Here is a 19,759-nt window from a genome sequence, read left to right as displayed (position 1 = left end):
TTGGTGTTGCTATATATAAATATAGTTAGAATTATTTGTAAAATAGGCTTTACTATTTGAAATGACGAAGCTTTAAAACATTTACATATCAAATCTTTTTTTTTCTTTTATTTAGATAAAATTACATCACGATTCACGTATCACGTTTTATTCAAAAATAGACAACAAAAACCTATATTAAAACATTTTATAATAAACTGATTAAATAAAACAATCTGTAGTAGGTATATAATTAAATGAGATAAACAATAATAATAATTAAGTAATCGAAAATTAAAATCTTTATGGAAGGCCTATGTCTAGCAGAGAACATCCTGTAGTTAAAATTATGAATCGAAAATGTATTACCTTTAAATATTTTTAACATAAATGCGATGTTTAAACGGCACGTGTATTTCCGTGCGTGTTTGTAACATAGCATGTGACACATGATGCATAAACTGACATAAAACTGGAAAGCGCTTCCGGACTTTGTAACCAAAGTGCTGCGACGCGTGATCCCTATGTGTTTATTAAGTGTTACCTGATGTCACAAGTCGAGTGTGACAAGTTATTTCACATTGCTTAAAGACGGACTCAGTTTCTAATAGATCTTCTATCTGATCAGGTTGACAAGAGTAGTGTAGGGATAAATAGTAGAAAGAAAAAAGAGATGTTAAAAATACCTTATACAGATTGATCGGCTACCAAATCTATATAAGCTAATAAACCAAACTGTGAATACGTGTATTTTACACGTATTTTTAATCACCCTGTATAAATAGATCACACTAAAACTTTATTTGAATGCGACATGCCAGTGACTTCTGGCAGTACTTTACAGAGAGAGATAGTGAACAATAAATAATGTTAATATGTAGTAATTAGAATTTTGATAAAACTTTTTCTTACAGACTATTTATATTTGTGTAGGATGTACCGTACATTTATTGAGACCAATTGAGCTATACATTCACCTATTGAAAACTATTACACCTGTAAACAATCATCCTGTATATTGTAATATAGACCTACGTTCGATTAGTTGTGCAATTGCGATAATTACTTTTAATTTTATAATGTCACAATATAACAATTATAGTAACTGGCTAAACGAAATGTCCATGCATCGTTTTATTTTACCTATTGAGTCCAAATCTACCAAAATGATTTCTCTGGAATGACAACATAGCGGTCTATAATTCTGTAGTTAGAATTTGTAATCTTAGAGTGTTAAAGTGATGATGATGTTAAGTTCAGAATATGTCCCTATGAACCCTCCCAAGGAGTATATATGACCTTGATAATGTCGTTGCAAGACGCTGGATATGCCTCTTTCAACCAGTTTTATTAGAAATTTATGGGAGAAGCTTATATTCAGCTGTGAATGTACCTATATCTGAAATTTAATAATAATAGATCCAGAATAAACTCCTTTCCAAATTCAAAATATCTTTATTCAAGTAGGCCCCTATATGCGCATTTGAATCGTCGATTATTTTAGCCAAGAAAAGGACCAATATTTAGCCACTTCCGCACATGCAGTGGTAGTCGTGCAATAAAATTCACCGCCCGCCAGCCCGCTGATAAATCCGTATGCAGCAAACAACGCGGATCACACAACCGCCACCGCCAAATTACTCAACACGTGTTTCACCCCTCCATGGGGCATCTTCAGAAGTTATGTTACACCGATTAGCGCCAAACACAGAGATCTCTGTGATATTAAAGATTATTTTAACATTATATGTAGTAAGCTACTATCGGCTGGGAACGCCGATATGTTCAGTAGAGTCGGCCAGAAAATCAACAGCTGTTCTTTTAAATGAAATTTAACAATTTTTGGTGTGTACTTTAATTAAATCAAGTTTCGCATGTCGATGAACTAAAACTCGTGTATGTATATATATATATATATATATATATATTCGCGCTCCGTGTTGCTCTCCATTACGGCCACTATACTTTTATGTAAAATCATTCTTAAGCGTTCTAATTCAAATTCTAACGCCGATTTGAATTCGGATCAGTGATGGTCACTGGTGTTGCGTTAGGTTCGTGTAAATTGTAAATACTCTTTGTACATATGTGAATACACCTTCTTTTGATCATACTTGTTTATCATCTTTATCGCTAATCGCGTATATATATCTTGTGAAACTTTAGTATATATGCGTACACTCAGAACCGTGAAGTATATGTCAACGTTATGGCGATCGCCCATCAAAGGCGTTTCGAAAATTCTTCATTAGTTTAACTATAGTGTAGCATTGAAACATAGGATTTATTCCTATACCATTATAAATTACCAGAGCTTGTATAGTTCACGTAACGTCACGGGGAAACGCAATAACACGTCAAGCATATAAAATTACAGTGCGATGGTGTGTTATGTAAGTTGTTTCAACGCTATAGTTAAATCAATGAAGAAATTTAATAACTCTTTTGACGCGTGACCATCCAAAACTACATATTCTGGATCTATCAGCATCTCATCTTCTATACATTTAGAATAGGACCGGTAGAAAGCTACTTGCATCCATCGTCTTCCAAATACTTCAACATACACTTTTGAGGTGGACGCGGTCTTGTTCCAACTCTTTACGGGACATGGGGGTTCTCTGAGTACCTTCACTGGTTTAATCTCAAGGAAGACCCCACGTAATGTGAACCAGGCGTGGACCAGACCGTGGTCCACCTGGTATCCCACTGTCTTCGCATTCGGAGGGCTCAGGGTCGACTCCGAATGCTGGTTAGACATTAAGGTTAGCGAGGAATTTATGGACTCGCTTATAAACGACGAGGAAACAAGACCAACGTTTTTAAAAATGTGCAAAACGATTGCGGAAAAAGAGATAAAAAGAAACAATAGTTGAGCTAAAATTAAAAATTATAAATTAAAGTATATAAATAGGCAATTAAATAAATAAGTAAACAATATAATACATATAAAAATGTATACCTAGAATAGATCAAAAATGTGATATAGAATAAAAACAAAGAATTTGTAATATTGTTATGTTATGTTAAGGTATGAGGAGAAGAAATAATGGTATCGAATAAAAGCAAAAATGGATATTAAAGGGAAAGAATGAAGAATTGTAGAAAGAAAGACAATAAAGGAATGAATGATCATAGGAGGAACGATAGAAGAGCGTGTAAATAAAAATATTACATAAAGAAATTGTTAAATAAAAACAAAGTCCCTGTACTACAATAGATAGGGGTACGAGGTGTCCCATAGCAGGGGAATAAAACAACCTTAACAAGGTAAACAGACACCATACATTACACTCCTGTATAGCTTCTCCAAAATTACATATTTAAGAATTTTATAAAACAGAAAATCGTAATAATCCGTTAACAATATGACAAGGTAATACGAGGTTTAAATGATAATTCAACTAGAATCGCTCTATTACTATATTAAAAATAATTTAAGTGATCACAAAAACAACCTGTCTGAGTTTGTAGTTCGCTTGTCTTAGATCAAAACGCATTTGTCATCTTTAAGTAGAAAGATGTTATTATAGAAAAGCTCAATCTTTGCAGTTAAAAGCGAATTAAATTCAACCGGCGTTTCATGAAATACATAAATGGTCAATGTAAATAATCCTATGTGATTATTAACATGAATAAATGTACCTGACCAGCCTGCAAAGTCCATAACTTAACATTTACTTAACGTTAATGAAAATTGACGCGTAGTTATGCGTATACGCACATTCTCTAATAACTGGTAATGTCCAGTTTTAACTGGTTTTAAAGATGAGTATTAATAAGATAGCGGTAAAATCATTCGCTTCTTGTGAAACATGACATAGTTGAACTTTAATCTATTACATTGTAAGATCCTATACCAAACGGTATTGGATATTGTTTTGAATTTAGAATAACTAGCAGAAAGGACCGATAAGCGGAAGAGTTCATCCACAAGGTTGAAAAGGCCTTGTATAAGTCGTCGGAAGGCACTGGTACAGTATGATTCCAAACGGTATCATTGGAAACCTATATAAGAGGTCTACCACCAGCAGAATTCCTTTTAAGGTTGAAAATGATGACTCCTTTATCTATGAAAACATATATTATATTAATAAATTTAGATTAGATTTATCAGCATAAGTTTGTTTGGTTACAATCTAAATTACAATAAATATCAAACTGCAAATCGCCGCCACCCTTCCTTACTGTGACGTCACTGACTTCGCCTACGAGATCTAGTTATCTTTAGGCTATTTCACTTTCATTATTTCTGATTGTTAAAAGCCTTTAAATTGTAAAATCTTCTTCACATAAATCACCTTCTACAATGTATGTAATTTATTAGCTACTATTATAAAGCACAAGGTCACCCAGAAAGTAGTGGAGAGGGCTATGCTTGTAGTTTCGGTGCGAAATCGAATCATAAATGAGGATATTCGTAAAAGAACCAAAATAACCGGTATAGTTGGAAGAATTGCTCATCTGATGTGGCAATGGCAACAGGCGGTGCACATTGCCATTGCAACAGACGGCTGGGCCGAAAGGTTCTCGAGTAGGCTCCTCCTCGGTAGATCAACAGCACAGCAGCAGCGCAAGACCTGTCATCATGGCGATCTTTGGGGAAAACCTATTACTTGCAGTGGACATCTATGAAATCAGTGAAAAAGGTACTTGATCAGGATATCTTGAAGACATTAAAGATCAAGAGCCCGAGCGTTGTTGAAACAGTACGTGACAACCTGTTTACAGATATCAAGATGCTATTTACAAAAGAGCTTTATCGTCAAAATTGATAGGCTGTAATGTGTAGTAATCCGAATATTTGAAACGATTTTTTTTGTCATTATGCTATTTATTATTTCTGAAACTAATGATTTTTGACAACCCTATCGTATCATACATCAACGGACATGTAAATTAGCATTCACCCTTTTGAAGCTTTTACATGTATTATCAATTACACTGTATCTCTAGAGGTCATTAAGGTCAAAACAATCTACCTAAGAACCTCATTCAATTTTAATCACGTCTTTATCCTCAAGCCATATTTATAGTTCATTAGCTTCTGTCAGCAGTTAGAAGTTGTGTTAGGAATTATGATGAACAGGTGTCCAATGTAAAGAAACTAGTTTCTTTAACAATTCTATCATGTATTCTGCTGCGTTTATTTAATGTCGGTAAAGCAGTGGCTGTTTAACCTTGACACTTCATAGATGGCGGTGTTAGTAAAGGTATTATGATGGCGTCCGTAGCGGTCGCCGGTCGGTAAAGCAGTTGGTATTTGAAATGTCAAAGTGATAAAATATTGCAGAATAAACATTTAAAGGTTTAAAAATAAGCTCTGTTTTCAGAACAACACATTGTTGTTTATTTGATGCATATACCTACATTGTCGGGAAAAAATTTCTTATATATAAATTAATACCAGATCTTACAGAATAATAAGTATGTGCATAAAATAAGTCTGGAATTATAGGTTTTCTATCAACCATAGATTGTTGCTTTACAAATAAATCAAAAGGAATTTGTAGATTGTTTACTAAGGAGTTGTTTCCGTTGTTTATTTACAACAGATTGAACTATTTTTATACAGAGCGCGGAAAAGAGGGCTGATAATGTCTTCGGGTAGAGTGGGAACCAAGAACTAGCTAGTACCCATTTACAAGTACAGATGACTTTGTTAACACCAACGGAAGTCGCTAAATGTAGGTCGCTTCCAACCGGCTCTATTAAAATTCTATGGAGGAGGCATTTGTTCAGACTTTTCATATAAAGTTGTTACAATATGTATATCCTTAATCATATTTTCTTATTATAAAGGCAATACTAAAGACGGACTGTCCAATATCATTCAAGATCATAGGATCCATTATAAAGTAGGCCACTTTGCAACGTTTTAACGTTCATATTTACAGACTAGACGCCTAATTAACAAAATTTCAAATAATCCCACCAATGCTGTTTTGGAAGCCCGTTCCAGAAATTAGCTGATTTTCGTTCATGTCAGACTTCGCTCTTTCAGCCGATTTACGTCAACTGTAAGGGAAAGGCCTCCCCAAATATAGCCTAGATGACCAGCGGTGAACGCATCCAGCAAATTCTCGTGAGCTTAACTATGACGTCAGTTCACCTAGTCGTGGGCAGGCCCACTCCACGTTTACCTTCTCCACGTTTACGTTCGTGGTCACCACTTGAAAATCATTCGACGCCATCGCTCATCGGTTGGACGAGCTAGTTATATTTTACTATATATATATATATATATATATATATATATATATATATATATATATATATATATATATATATATATATATATATATATATATATACTAGCTGATCCCGCAAACGTTGTTTTGCAAAAAAAATATTTTTATTTTTCAATTTAAAATAAGGGTTGATCGTAGAGGGGTGAAAATTTTGGGTTGCATGTATTTTTGTATGTTGTATCATAAAAATTTTTAAGGGTGAACAACCCTTAAAAATCACTTAGGGATATGAAAAATAGAATATAAAAGCCGATTCTCAGACCTACTAAATACGCATATAAAATTTGGTAAAAATCGGTCAAGCCGTTTCAGAGGAGTTCAAGTTCGAAACACCGTGACACGAGAATTTTATATATTAGATATATATATATATGTGTGTGTATGTGTATATACATAGTATACGTACATTATCAGAATACTGAAGATGTATTTATTGCAATACAAAGTTTATCTTCAATGTCTATGTAATTAAATTTTCCTATTCGATTAAAACTAATAGATACTCCATGCAGTATAATCGATCGCAAACTACCAGGCTAGCATAGGCACGAAGATATGTAATTGTGCCGCAACGTCTTGCACTCATTAGAGTACCGTTGCCCATCGAATTGTTCCGGTATTTGGCACGGCGCGCCTTAACCGAACGCTTTTTGGGGCCGCGTCGTCGTAAAGGAACGTAAATATTTTCTTTCGTAAGGACATACCGACGTGCTCTAAAAGTACTAGGCGATCATGAAATGGTGGAGTTAATCAGGCGATACGGGAACGTTGTCAAAATGTACTACCAGTTTGTAGATTTATTCAAAGTATCATCGATCAGGCTCTGTGATAGCTACGCTTTTGCTGATTCCCTGGCATGGTATACCCCCCATTGTTATCTATGGGGGGAGCTCTATGCCCCTCAGTGAGTAGTGGGAGTCTATGATGAAAATTGGGTTAAATTTTATTTTCACCTTTTATTTTACTTTTATGTACATGATGATAAATGGATAAAATTTTAATTTTACCTTATATGTAACTTTTATGTAAATCCTTATTTCTCTTTATCAAGCCATAAATTAAGAATGTCTTAACCAATATTAATTATTTATTTTTATCAACAAGTTTACTATTAATTTTTAAAAAGATAATAAAAAAAATAATTAAAAAAGCTTTCAGAAATAATAAAAATAAATATAGCTTTGTATGTATGACAGTTTCCCATTGCTGTTACCCTAGTAATAACTTATAACAGGTGGTGATAGATATACTCCATCGCTTATTGAAAACTAATTCTTTTTACTTCGACATCATAAATGTCAAAGCATAATGACATTTGGCGCCATTTGTAAAAATTACGGCTCATTCACACTATGACATTACTTTTGCGTCACCTGTCAGTATATACAGTGCCTTTAAGTAAAGAATAATACTGTTTCAAATAGCTTAGCTATATGTTATGACCGATTAGTAAATTAGAAAGCTGTGTTCACATTGACCAACCGAAGTGAGTCATTAAGAAAGCAAGTACACGTCATTTGTTAATTTTAAAAATATGTACCTCACCTATTAGTGAAAGGTTTATCTAAGTTTGCTAACAACGGTGATTCACTTTTTTGAACGCGTAAAGATGAACATAATTTAATTTCTTATCCTGCATTTGATTTTTAAAATTTTTTTAGACACAGTGGTGCTAAAATTATGTTATTTACTTAATTTTCAACGATGGAATTGAAGCCTAAAAATAATGTTACATACGTAGTTTTAATCAATAGCCAACTACGATTTTCAACTAGTTCAATAATTTAAATTTAACGAAAAGATTGACCTCACCAAGGTCGTCTATGAGCTGAAATGAATCCGTGAAAAAGGTATTTAATGATGATTTAGGATAGTGGGCTTACAAAAAAACAAGTAACTTGTTCATTCAGCAACTGAAGACATTAATGGCGAAGAGACAAAGTTTTGTTGAAACAGTATCTAACAACCATTAACAAAAGAGATTATTTATCGACATATCAATTGCAAGCCGTGAAGGAATTTGTGATTTTTTATTTTTCTTTAACAACCTTTCACGTAATTTTAGAGAACGATATAAATATAAACATCATCTCTTAGTTGGTATTTAAGATATGGCGTGACCAAGGTAAAAATAATTAATTATTGTATAAATATATATATAGATATATATGTGTTTTGTTCTGTTTTTCTACGAGTTCTCGCAAATTCAAACAATACAACAAAATGTTGTTGTTCACATAACTAAAATTCCAAAAAAATGTTTTTAAAAACGAATCCGTATCTGTTAAAAATTGAATACGCAGGTCATCAGTTGGGTTACCAAAAGAACTTTGTGCAATAGTTCGATGTGTGTGTCGAAATATGACACGGAATCTTATACGATTATACAACATAAAGATTCAACTTATGTAATTTTAATGTCAACAACATTGCTAACAGTTTCGGACGTTTTCCTCTATAGAGATGATACAGGGTTGGATTTGGTGTAATAAAATAAATATTACATTTTTCTTAAATTAAAGATTTTTATAATAATATTTGTTATTTTATGATATTTAATAAATATCGTAACTAAATATATTTCAAATATTAACGTCATAATCGTATGATTACATAATTGAATTGGTAATTAATGTTACATACAAGAACACCTTACTTACAAAGACCTCTCTATCGATCGAATAAAGATCAAAACTAAAACTTTCCAAAATAGATCGCGAGTGGATGTACCAGGTTGAACTTGACTATCCTTACTTACCCCAGAACCTCTAGGCTTCAACGGATATCTGTTCTGTGCGCTACTTGGCTAAGCCGTTTTTTTAATAACTCTAATTTGTATCGTTAGTGTATTTTTTACAATATTTTTTTTCGCTTTTACTAAGCACACAGTTGGGAGAGGGTTGCCGCTATTTGATACGGATCTTTCTTCTCCCAGCTGCGAGGCACGACAGCGTTTTATCATTATTTACAATGTAAATCGATCTATTTAAAACCTCGAGCGTAGCCCTCTCTATAGCCAAGTGAATATAAATTGTAAGTTATAGTTGGTAAATCAAAAAATAAATGGATCACTCGTAATTTTTTTTTCCTTTTGGACAACGACTGCTAAACTTTTGATAGCAGAAAATCCGTCATATTGCAGCTAGTTGCAAATAATATGTAGGTATTAACTGTACTACACCAAACCGATAAATAAAACAGTATGTAATTAAATAAATAAAAAAAAATAGGGAGATATAAATAAGGCAGATATATATATGTTAATATTAAATTGTGTTAAATTAATGTTAAATTGAAAATCGTATCTATAAACATATATATATATATATAAGTATAAGAATTAAGAATACAATAAAATATGTGATAATTACTTAAACCTGCGATATTTAAAGAAAGAGATTAAGGAAGAGAGGCTATGCATGAATGGAAATTAGTATGTAGAGGAATGCTAGAGAATTATAGAATGAAAGAAGAGGAAAGTTAGATCATATGACGAATGAAAGAAGAGTAAAGCAATATAAAAGTATGTGAACAAGAATTATTAAGTAAAATGTAAATGACATGTTCCAAAATCAAATAAGGGAGTCAACAAGAGATCTCCAATAACGACGGCCATAATAATTCCAAGCAATTAGTAATGTGTTTTTAAACGGTTTTATTTAGTTCGACCCGTACAGAATTTGTTTATTTATTTGGGCCAAAATTAGAAATTGAAATTTAAGCACCTTCCCGTTGTCAGATTGATCTGAAATTTGGTACACACATTTAATTTAGATTACAATACAATATAATAAAATCAATAACATTATAAATCTAAGATGGCCGCCGATACAAAATGGCGGATTACATATTTTTCCTTAACCCCCGCAATATGGGTTTCAAATAAAGGGCTACACTAGTAAAACACGATGATTATGTCAAATTTTAAAATTCAAGATGGACGCCGTTCCAATATGGCGGACTAGGTACATATTTTCCCACAACCACTACAATATGGGTATCAAAAAACCGTTTAACTTAAAAGTTTTTTAAATGTATTTATTTAACAAAATGATAGAATTCAACTTCACCAGCGTAAATTTTAAAACATATCACCTGCCTATATTAACTGTAGTATAAAACAAAATCTATGGAAATTTCCGGGTTGAAACGCGTCGCGACGGTGAAAGCTGCGGTATTCATGGAATGTCAGCGATGTGGACAAATAATCCTGCTGTTCGTACCGGTAGTGTGAATGTATAATAAACATATTTTCTATCCCTCTATATATTTTTCGTATGATTTTGCTTGGAAATATGTATCATTTTAGAAGTAGCTATTTTAATTCTTATTTTATTTTTAATTTACAAAATCAAGGAACATAAATAAAGGACACAGAAACATACGAATAACTATATTATTAATCTTAAAACCAAAGCAAAATTTTAACTAATTAATTATTAATTTAGAGGCTAATTAACGATAAACATAAAAATAAATACAAGCAATGAATGTAAGAAGGAATTTTAGGAGAACACGATGGAAACAGGCTTTTTTAATCCATTCGCGGGTTCAATTCCCGGGGTACAAACTTATATAATTCACACTTTGTGCATTAATTAGACACATTAAATAGATGCGTCGTCTGCGTATTATAATACGACATTGCAATCGCCAACCTGCCTGCCAAGCGTGGCGATTACAGTATATACCCTACTCGCAGTGAGCTATGGGCTGAAACGAAGAATCATATGTAAGAAAAGGGCCAATATAAGTGCACCGCCCGCCAGCCCGCTGATAAATGCATATGCGGCAAACAATGCGAATTACACAACTGCCACCGTTAAACCACTCAGTGGTGATGGTGGTGGGAGTGGTGCACTTTGTTGCACGACTACCACTGCTTGTGCGGAAGTAGCTAAATATTGATCCTTTTCTTACTAGGGATGGACTTCCGCAAGGTAACGCCTGATTCCATTAAATATTGAAGGATCATATATTTAAAAATGTACACCATTTATGATCGTTTACAGTGATCATGGAGAAAAATGTCAGAATATCCAATTTGGTAGAAACTAGAAAGAGTTTATACCACCCCTACAAAAGCGTCGTTCAATACAAAGCTACGATGGTTTTTTACACGTTTAACAAATTTAGACGGAGTACAAACGCATCTATGCGTAATAGATGCTTTTGTGTATTTTTATTTACTTGTACTTTATTGTATATAAAAACAAATGAATGCGCATGATAAAATATATAACAGAAATCAATATAAAAAATAATTAATGATAGTACAAAAGATCTTATCATTCGTGTTGATCTCTACCATACAGTCTTTGAATGGAGAAGATATAAATAACAGATGCCATATCTTCATCCTTTTAAAAACGAACGAAACAAAAGTTTCGAAAGGAGGTTAAATATATTTTTTTCTCGAGAATCATTTTTGGTTGTATGACAAGTGTGTCAATAGCATTCAAATAAGTCCGGTTCGAATTCTTAGATTAGTAATAAGATAACAATTCCGTAATTTAAAAAAAGAATATCAAAAATATTCCTCGTATTTTTTGGAATGAGTATTAAATGTAATACGAATCACAAGATTTTTAAAAAAAAAGTGTTGAAGTAAGATACATTTATATAAAAAATATTCGGTGGATCTATACGCAATGCGTTTACAGTTTTAAAAATCAATTTAATTGTTGTATGTATTTAACATAATTATAGAGGTCAAAATATCATTGTAAATGCCCTACATCATGGTAGATTTCTAGACTTATATACTTTTTAATGTAAATAAGATTGCTAAGAATGTATCGTTGCTGTTGAACTTTACACTAGGATATTATTTATTTATCTTTTTAATCCATACAGCTTATTTTTGCACGAAACAAATAATGAAATATCGCATACATACTCAGAATTTATGAGTGTGAGAACGTGTGTATGTACAAGAGTGGGAAGAGAAGGAGTTATTATCATAGTATCAGCAGATAGATGCGTACTTCAAGGCATAGGCTTTTTCCAAATCGCCACGATGACCCTTGGTTACCAATGCTCGTATATATGAATAGATAAATAAAATATGTTTTAATAACTTCAATTAACAAATAGAAAACTGAAGATAAAAAAGATTTTTTAGAAGTTACTAAATTAAATATAAAAACATATCGATTATAAATTATATATTATTACAAATATACTGTTACGTATTATGTTTTTATGTTTTTACAAAAGAATATTACAATTTGGCCGCGTCAAGAGGAAAAAAAATTAAAAAACTAGTATCCGGATCGTCTCTTAACCAGATGGACCTGGCAGCCGAACGTTTAATCTACGTAATGCTGAGAAGTTACGTTTCTATTGTCTCATGTTTGAAATTTTTATCTAAAGCCTTTATTAACACACTCTACTCTTAAATCGCAGTAATATCTACTTAAATCTATGACTTATCATGTATCATCTAACATATATATAGATAAGAAGATTCTAGATGACAGTAGTTTATAGATTTCACTTGACATCAAAAAGATACGTTCAATATTATCACTTACATTTTGTAACTATTTAAGACGTTATAAAAACATTTCAAAACGCATTACGTATGTTGACCGAAAAACCTAAAAGTTTTATTTGAAATATATTAGCGACGAAAATCACTTTGGCAAACAATAATAAGACGTATGTGAAAGTGGACGCAGAGAACTACATGCGGCCAAGCTACGGAGTTCCCCAGTTCCATATTAAGGTCACTTTCACCACTTAACTAAGGGCCCAGGCGACTTAATTATAAAGTCTAGATTCATATTTTAGACCTATTTATTACAGTATACTAATAAACCTTCACCTGTTAATAAAACCAAATAGGAAAACTTTAACCAAAATGCACATATAAAACACATGTAAAAGAAAAAAGTCTAATCTAAACAAAACTGTAATATCAAAAGATAATGATAGAAATGTAAGAATAAAATAAAGATTAGAAATAAAATTGTACCTAGCAACCTAAGAGTAAAAAATATGAGGAAAGGAAGGCGATGAAAGCAAGAAGGAATGAAAGAACAAAAAAAAATTGCAAGATATTGTGAAGGATAAAAGGAAAGGATAAAAGAAATTGAGAAGAATGAAAGTGAGTGTAGAATAAAGATAAAACCATTAAAAAAATATTTTTAAATAAAGTCCCTGTCCCAAACAAAACAGGGGTACGAGAGGCTCCCAATAGCGGGGGCCATTAAAAAAAAAAACCTTCACCTGTTGTAATCAAAAAGTAAGGTGAAATTATCATTCAAAACTCCTGGGCATTAGGGAGGCAGCTAATTTTTTACCCTATTTTAATACAACATCATTTAAAAGTTGTTTTGTATCTTAAACGCGTCAAAACATATCTCACAATTTTGGAAAAAAAGGTGTCAAAAATTCATATAGTTCATTCATCTCATATAGTTCCGCAACCACTGTATTCGCTTGATTTGGCTTCGTACGACTTCTAGCTATTTAGCAAACTCAGAAGGTCTATGCCGGGATGCCATTTCGACACGATTGAGGAGATAAAACCTTATCGAAGGTCTTGAAGGCTGTATTGGAATAAGACTATTCCTTTTGTTTCGGGGACTGGAAGAAACATTAGATAAAGAGCGTTTTATTGGACGAGCATTATTTTGGGATGAAATTGATTTGGAAGAATAAATAAATAATTTACATGTTATAAACAAATTCAGCTTAATTTTTAATTAAAGTATTGTATCATATACTGGATACTATTTAAACATATAAAATTATTCACAAAAACAGAGCAACTATATCTACTACACAAAGTTGTAAGTGAATAACTTAGAAGTAAATAAAAAAGGAAATTAAATTTTCAATGTAAATATGTACAATATTATACAGCTTTTCATCCATCCTAATAAATGAACCTCCATTTTACACGTAATCAAAAATTTAAACAGAAAAACTTATGTGTGTGTATATATGACTTTATACTGCTATGAACGATTTTACAGCTAAATTCTAACTGTTACATGAATAACTCTCAGCCTGAATATTCCGTTACGTAACTGTAATATATCGTTACAAGGTAATAGGAAAGTGAATCGTTTGAACGAGAAGCTAGGAGAAGCAAAGAAAACTGTGGGCATAAATAATGTAAGAATTCAAATTATCAGGTAATTGGTGTTAAATATTTAAAGAGGCTAATATATAGCACATTTAATATTAATTTCTGAAAGGTTCACAGTATTTAAAATCAATAACTTCAAAATAATCAATGACGTAACAATAATAAACTAAAATATAGTTCTAACAAAGTACCACATATTAAAATTATTGTTTACTATATATCTGTAAGTTTTTCTGTCGCATTACAATACAAATATAGTAATGTAAAATATTTCAGAGTGATCACTTTATGATTGTAAATAGATATGAAAGTTTTAAATTCACAAATAACCTATACATTCACACCCTTAAAGGCTTTTACATCTATAACATATAGATTGATAGTTGTCAAGAAATGTAATATGTAAATGTTTTAATGCAACATTTAACGCTTCGATTTTAAAAGTGTCAAATGTCTCCGGAATATGTAATTCATAAAAGTATACTTTGATAGAAAGAGTACATTATAGTGATCGTAAATTGGGTCAATATTTGGTAAGTGCACCATGAAGTTTTAATTAGATTGAAAATTGTCATTAAAATAAATAAATATATGAAACTAAAATTAATACCAATGTTTTTTTTTTTAATTTCAAACTTTTTCAATATATTTTAATATTGTAAACATTTTTTGAAAATTACTAGATTCATCGCGTTTCAGAGCATAGACACCCACAAGACAGGTCTCAAAAGATATCTATAGAAGGATATACCATAATCGCCACGATTTGCAGGCGGGTTGTCGATCGCAATGTGGTATTATGGTATGCAAAGGGGGCGGCAGGGTCCTCTGGAATTCTCTGGAAACATATTTGTGAGCAGAGCCGATCCTATATAATAAATGCACAAAATGTGAATTATGTAAGATTTAATGCCAGGAATGCAATCAGCGACTAACGATCGCAAGTCAGCCCTCTATCGCTGGGCTACCACAGCTCATTTAAAGGTTATGTATATATATATTTACACATATATAGGTTAGGTATATATATGTGATTCTTAAAAATGAAATAAACAATGGAGGCCCCATTTTTTATTCATTATTTAAGCTTTTTAGTTTATTTCGTTTTATGCAAGATCCATATTTAATACACGTCTTGTGCGCTAGATGGCGCTGTATCATTGGAACACATTTTTCACAGGCCGGTGTTAATATTGTCACTGATAGTGTGATGATTGCTCAGAAAAAATATTTATGTTCATAGACCCTTCCGCTCCGTCAACTCAGTTCAAATGAAGCAGTAAAAGCCTTCGGGCTAACAACAACATCAATCGAGAAGTAGTAGTAAAAAAATAAATCTTCTGTGGAACTAATATGATTGTTACACTGTACATATATAGTTTCCTACGAACTCCGCTGGTCGTTCAAATTCATAAAATGTATAACTATCATTTAAATTCGATCTCATAGAGTAACCTCGAACATAAGAAACCATATATTCAAAATATTGTTATATGTTGAAATTGATCAAAGTTTTCAGGTTTACTTATAGTTAAAAGGCTTTATATAACATATAAATCCTTAATCCTGTACCTAACCATTAATATGTTAGTAGAGTTTAACACCGCACATCCTTTTCACTTAAATATACAATAGCTGGAGTTTATTAATTATTTTTATATAAATAGTAAATGTTGATATTTAAATACATATATTGTGGTATATTTATAAATACTTATATTATGTACTAACCTTTAGTTTATTTACATAAACTTTTCTTAAATGATTCTGTTCTTTTTCAATTTGATTTTACCTTCTTATTTTATGTTATTAACTATTTTCACTTATCCTTAATAATTTATATCTGAACTGAACTCGCAGAGAATGCCTTCGGCATTAAGTTAGACAAAAATGTATAAATGTATGTCAACTGCTCTTTTATTTGCTTAAACTTATAATATCAAGTTATACGGTATGGTGATTAATTATAGGTTTATAAAATTTTAGGAGGCAGTTCATCTTTCATTTTATGTATAGTACAACTTATTCGAAACATCAATGTTTAAAGAAATAATAAATAATGAAAAACGCTTTTTTAAAATTCGAACTAAAATTTGAGTTTGAGAGTGATCACTTAATATAAGGTGATTAGAAATAGATGTAAAAGTTTCGAAGCTTTTTGCTGACAAATGAGCTATGAAGCTAACAAAGAATATTGGTCCACTTTTTTCGGCAAATTGAAACAGAAAATTTTCAAAAATGTTCACTATGATCTAATCGACTACCATATCTGGATATTAATTAAATTGCGTTTTTGTCTATAACAATAATGTAAATTGTCTGTCATAGAATTTAAAACTTATTGTTTCAAAATATATCGATGATGTTCATATATAAATATTTATAGTAAACAAAACAAAATTGAAAGCTTAGCTTTATATGTGAATTCCAAGTTTATTTTTATATAAGTATCTCATATATTTTATGGTAAAAATTACGTATTTTTATATCTATTAACTAATCGAATAGTGTTACATTTTTGGTGACCTAATTTTGAATTTTTGTAAGCTTTTTCAATATTAAAATGTTTAGTAATTTATACATGAACATATTAATTGGCTAATACAAGAAACTGATATGTCAAATTTATTTATTTAAATACAGATAATAAGTCAAAATGAAGTATATATAAAAGAAAAAAAAGCATAAAATTTTTTTGTTTACATTATAAATAATAGGTCATGGTAAACTTGTTAAACTTACCGTTAATTCAAAACCCGTTGTGCCCGTATTAAAGCGTCGGTCCGGACCGGGGAACGGAAGATCGCAAGACGAGCGATAACCACAACGTTCACGGGTACACTGATGAGCCGGACGAGGTAACGGTACAACGGTCTACTTGCTAATGTTTTCTTATACGACACCATTTACACGCGACGATACGGGGACGTTGCGGGGACGTTACGAGGACATCGCGGGAACATGTTATATATTTATTTCGTCAAGGGTTAAGTTGATTCAGAAATAGGTTGTTCACTGATGGATATACCTTCCCCGCAGATTTATGATTGAATTGGTTTGAAGCGACATGCATATAACGTCTTCTGATGACCTTTATTGTCATTTAAATTTATACCTGGACAGCCTTCCCTTCGCTTGCTGGTCCACGGCATCCACATCAGAAACTTATAACTCCAGCGGCCATCTATGTTGTCTGACCCCTGAACATTGGTTTACTTTCGTTAATCTATTGATTTTGTTCTTCACGATATGATCTCGTGAAGAATGTCGTTTATTTATGGGCAAATCTTCACCAGGATTGAGGTGTTTAAGCGCATGTTTGTTACATTCTTAATTTCACAGAATTAGGAAGCAAAGCCAGTTTTAATATTTGTCTATTTAAGTAATTTTGTCTTACAGTACGATACGAAATAATATTTGTACAGGACAAGAAAGCTGTTCGTAAAATCCATATAAATATCCAATCAATAAAAAAATAACCGTAAATCCATATAAAACGATAATTAAAGTCTCTCAGAAGAAAGTTTCCTAAATAAATTATGACCGTACATAGTCTATATATGTATGTATATATGTGATTCAGATAATATTTCAATGAGGTACATTTTCATCTGGTTAACTTGTTACTGTAATAAAAGCTATAATTTATTAAACATTAAAGTTCGAGTACGGATTCGTTTACATATATGTGTGTGTAAAACATTTATTAACAAAAATGTTTAAGCCTTTTACAGCTTTTTTTATCCTTTACAGGCTAAGCATTTGACCTCTGTAAGAAAGGACCAATATCTAGCCACCTCCGCACATGCAGTGGTTGTCGTGCATGAAAGTGCACCGCCCGCCAGCCCGCTCGTAAATGCGCATGCGACAGACAATGCCAACTACACAACCGCCACCGTAAATTTACTCAACACGTGTTTCACCCCTCCACGGGGCATCTTCAGGAGTTGTTACACAGATTAGTGCTAAACACCGAGTCACACTAGTCATGCACGACAACCACTGCATGTGCGGAGGTGGCTAGATATTGGTCCTTTCTTATTTAGGATGGACTTCCGCAATGTAACGCCTGAATCCATTAAATGTTTGACCTCTGTCTCGCCTGATCATAACCGATGAAGAGACCTAAGATAGTTTCCCATATGAAATCCATTCACTCTTGTCTAGAAGGCTACTAAGTTACAATTGCTTGTAAAAAATGACGCCAGAGCTATTTTTAATCATCCTCTATAGGATAATCCCTCTGAATTTTAAATTAATTTATTTTTTCTATTAAAATGCCACTGGCCAATAATTTCTGATAGTACATAGCTTGTTTAGACAGAGAACAATATTTGATATATTTGCTTTAATTCAAAGCAAATGATATAGCTTATTTATTATTTCTGAAGCCGTTGATTTTTAGATAGGGTGAACCTTGCATAAATCGACAGAAAACGTGCAATATCTTATTATAATTCATACGAACTGTGGATCTATAACTACATCGATCGACTCTCTTGCACATAAATCGTCGGCCGCGCCCGCCTTACCCGCGTTCAAGCGAGGGCAGAGAGTAGTCCCCGCTTCGCACAACTTACACTACACTACACACCTGGTATAGTCCCTCTGCGTGTGAGCATCTTCTTTGTAACTAGTGTACGATCACCCAGCGTAAATTTTAGTCCCCGGACTGCACAAAGCCTAGATCAGTTAGCAGCATAACTTCAAACACATCAAATGCACATCGATCGAAGCCTTTATTGCAATGCAATAAAAAATAATAAAACAAAATAGGAAAACTTGAACGAAAATGCAGATATAAAACACATGTAAAAGAAAAAAGTCTAATCTAAACAAATCTGTAACAATAAAAGATAATGATAGAAATGTAAGAATAAAATAAAGATTAGAAATAAAATTGTACCTAGCCACCTAAGAGTAAAAAAGATGAGGAAATGTAGGCGATGAAAGCAAGAAGGAATGAAAGAAAAAAAAATAGTAAGATATTGTGAAGGATAAAAGGAAAGAATAAAAGAAATTGAGAAGAATGAAAGTGAGTGTAGAATAAAGATAAAACCATGAAAAAATTATAACAAAACAGGGGTAGGAGAGGCTCCCAATAGCGAGGGCCATAAAGAAAAAAAAGCCTTTATTAACTACTAGCTGATCACGTAAACGTAGTTTTGCAAAAAAAATTAAAGGGTTGATCGTAGAGGGGTGAAAATTTAGAGTTGTATGTATTTTTAATGCCACATTATAAAAAATAAAAATAAAGAATTTCGGCAAAAAAATTAAAAACAAATTTTTAATGGTGAACAACCCTTATCACATATGGAAAATAGATAGTAGCCGATTCTCAGACCTACTGAATACGCATATAAAATTTGGTAAAAATCGGTCAAGCCGTTTCGGAGGAGTACGGTAACTAACATTGTGACATGGAAAT

At 32.2% G+C, this 19,759-nt stretch overlaps 1 protein-coding gene across 1 annotated transcript in view; it reads right to left on the bottom strand.

Annotated features, from left to right (window-relative positions):
- Positions 1–17,154, bottom strand: part of LOC137931908 (mucin-4-like) — a 37,059-nt gene extending 19,905 nt beyond the window's left edge. Inside the window, exon 1 of the mRNA XM_068775426.1 lies at positions 17,074–17,154. The gene's annotated coding sequence lies outside the window, so the exon portion shown is untranslated. The remainder of the gene's footprint in view (positions 1–17,073) is intronic.
- Between the last annotated feature and the right edge of the window lie 2,605 nt (positions 17,155–19,759).

The sequence above is a fragment of the Battus philenor genome, unplaced genomic scaffold, assembly GCF_028537555.1.
Source record: "Battus philenor isolate CCGP_79_NKW_IND1 unplaced genomic scaffold, ilBatPhil1.0.hap1 SCAF_11, whole genome shotgun sequence".
In the NCBI taxonomy this organism is placed as follows: domain Eukaryota; kingdom Metazoa; phylum Arthropoda; class Insecta; order Lepidoptera; family Papilionidae; genus Battus; species Battus philenor.
The sequence above is the reverse complement of the archived record's forward strand: the minus strand, read 5'-3'. Positions and strand labels throughout refer to the sequence as shown.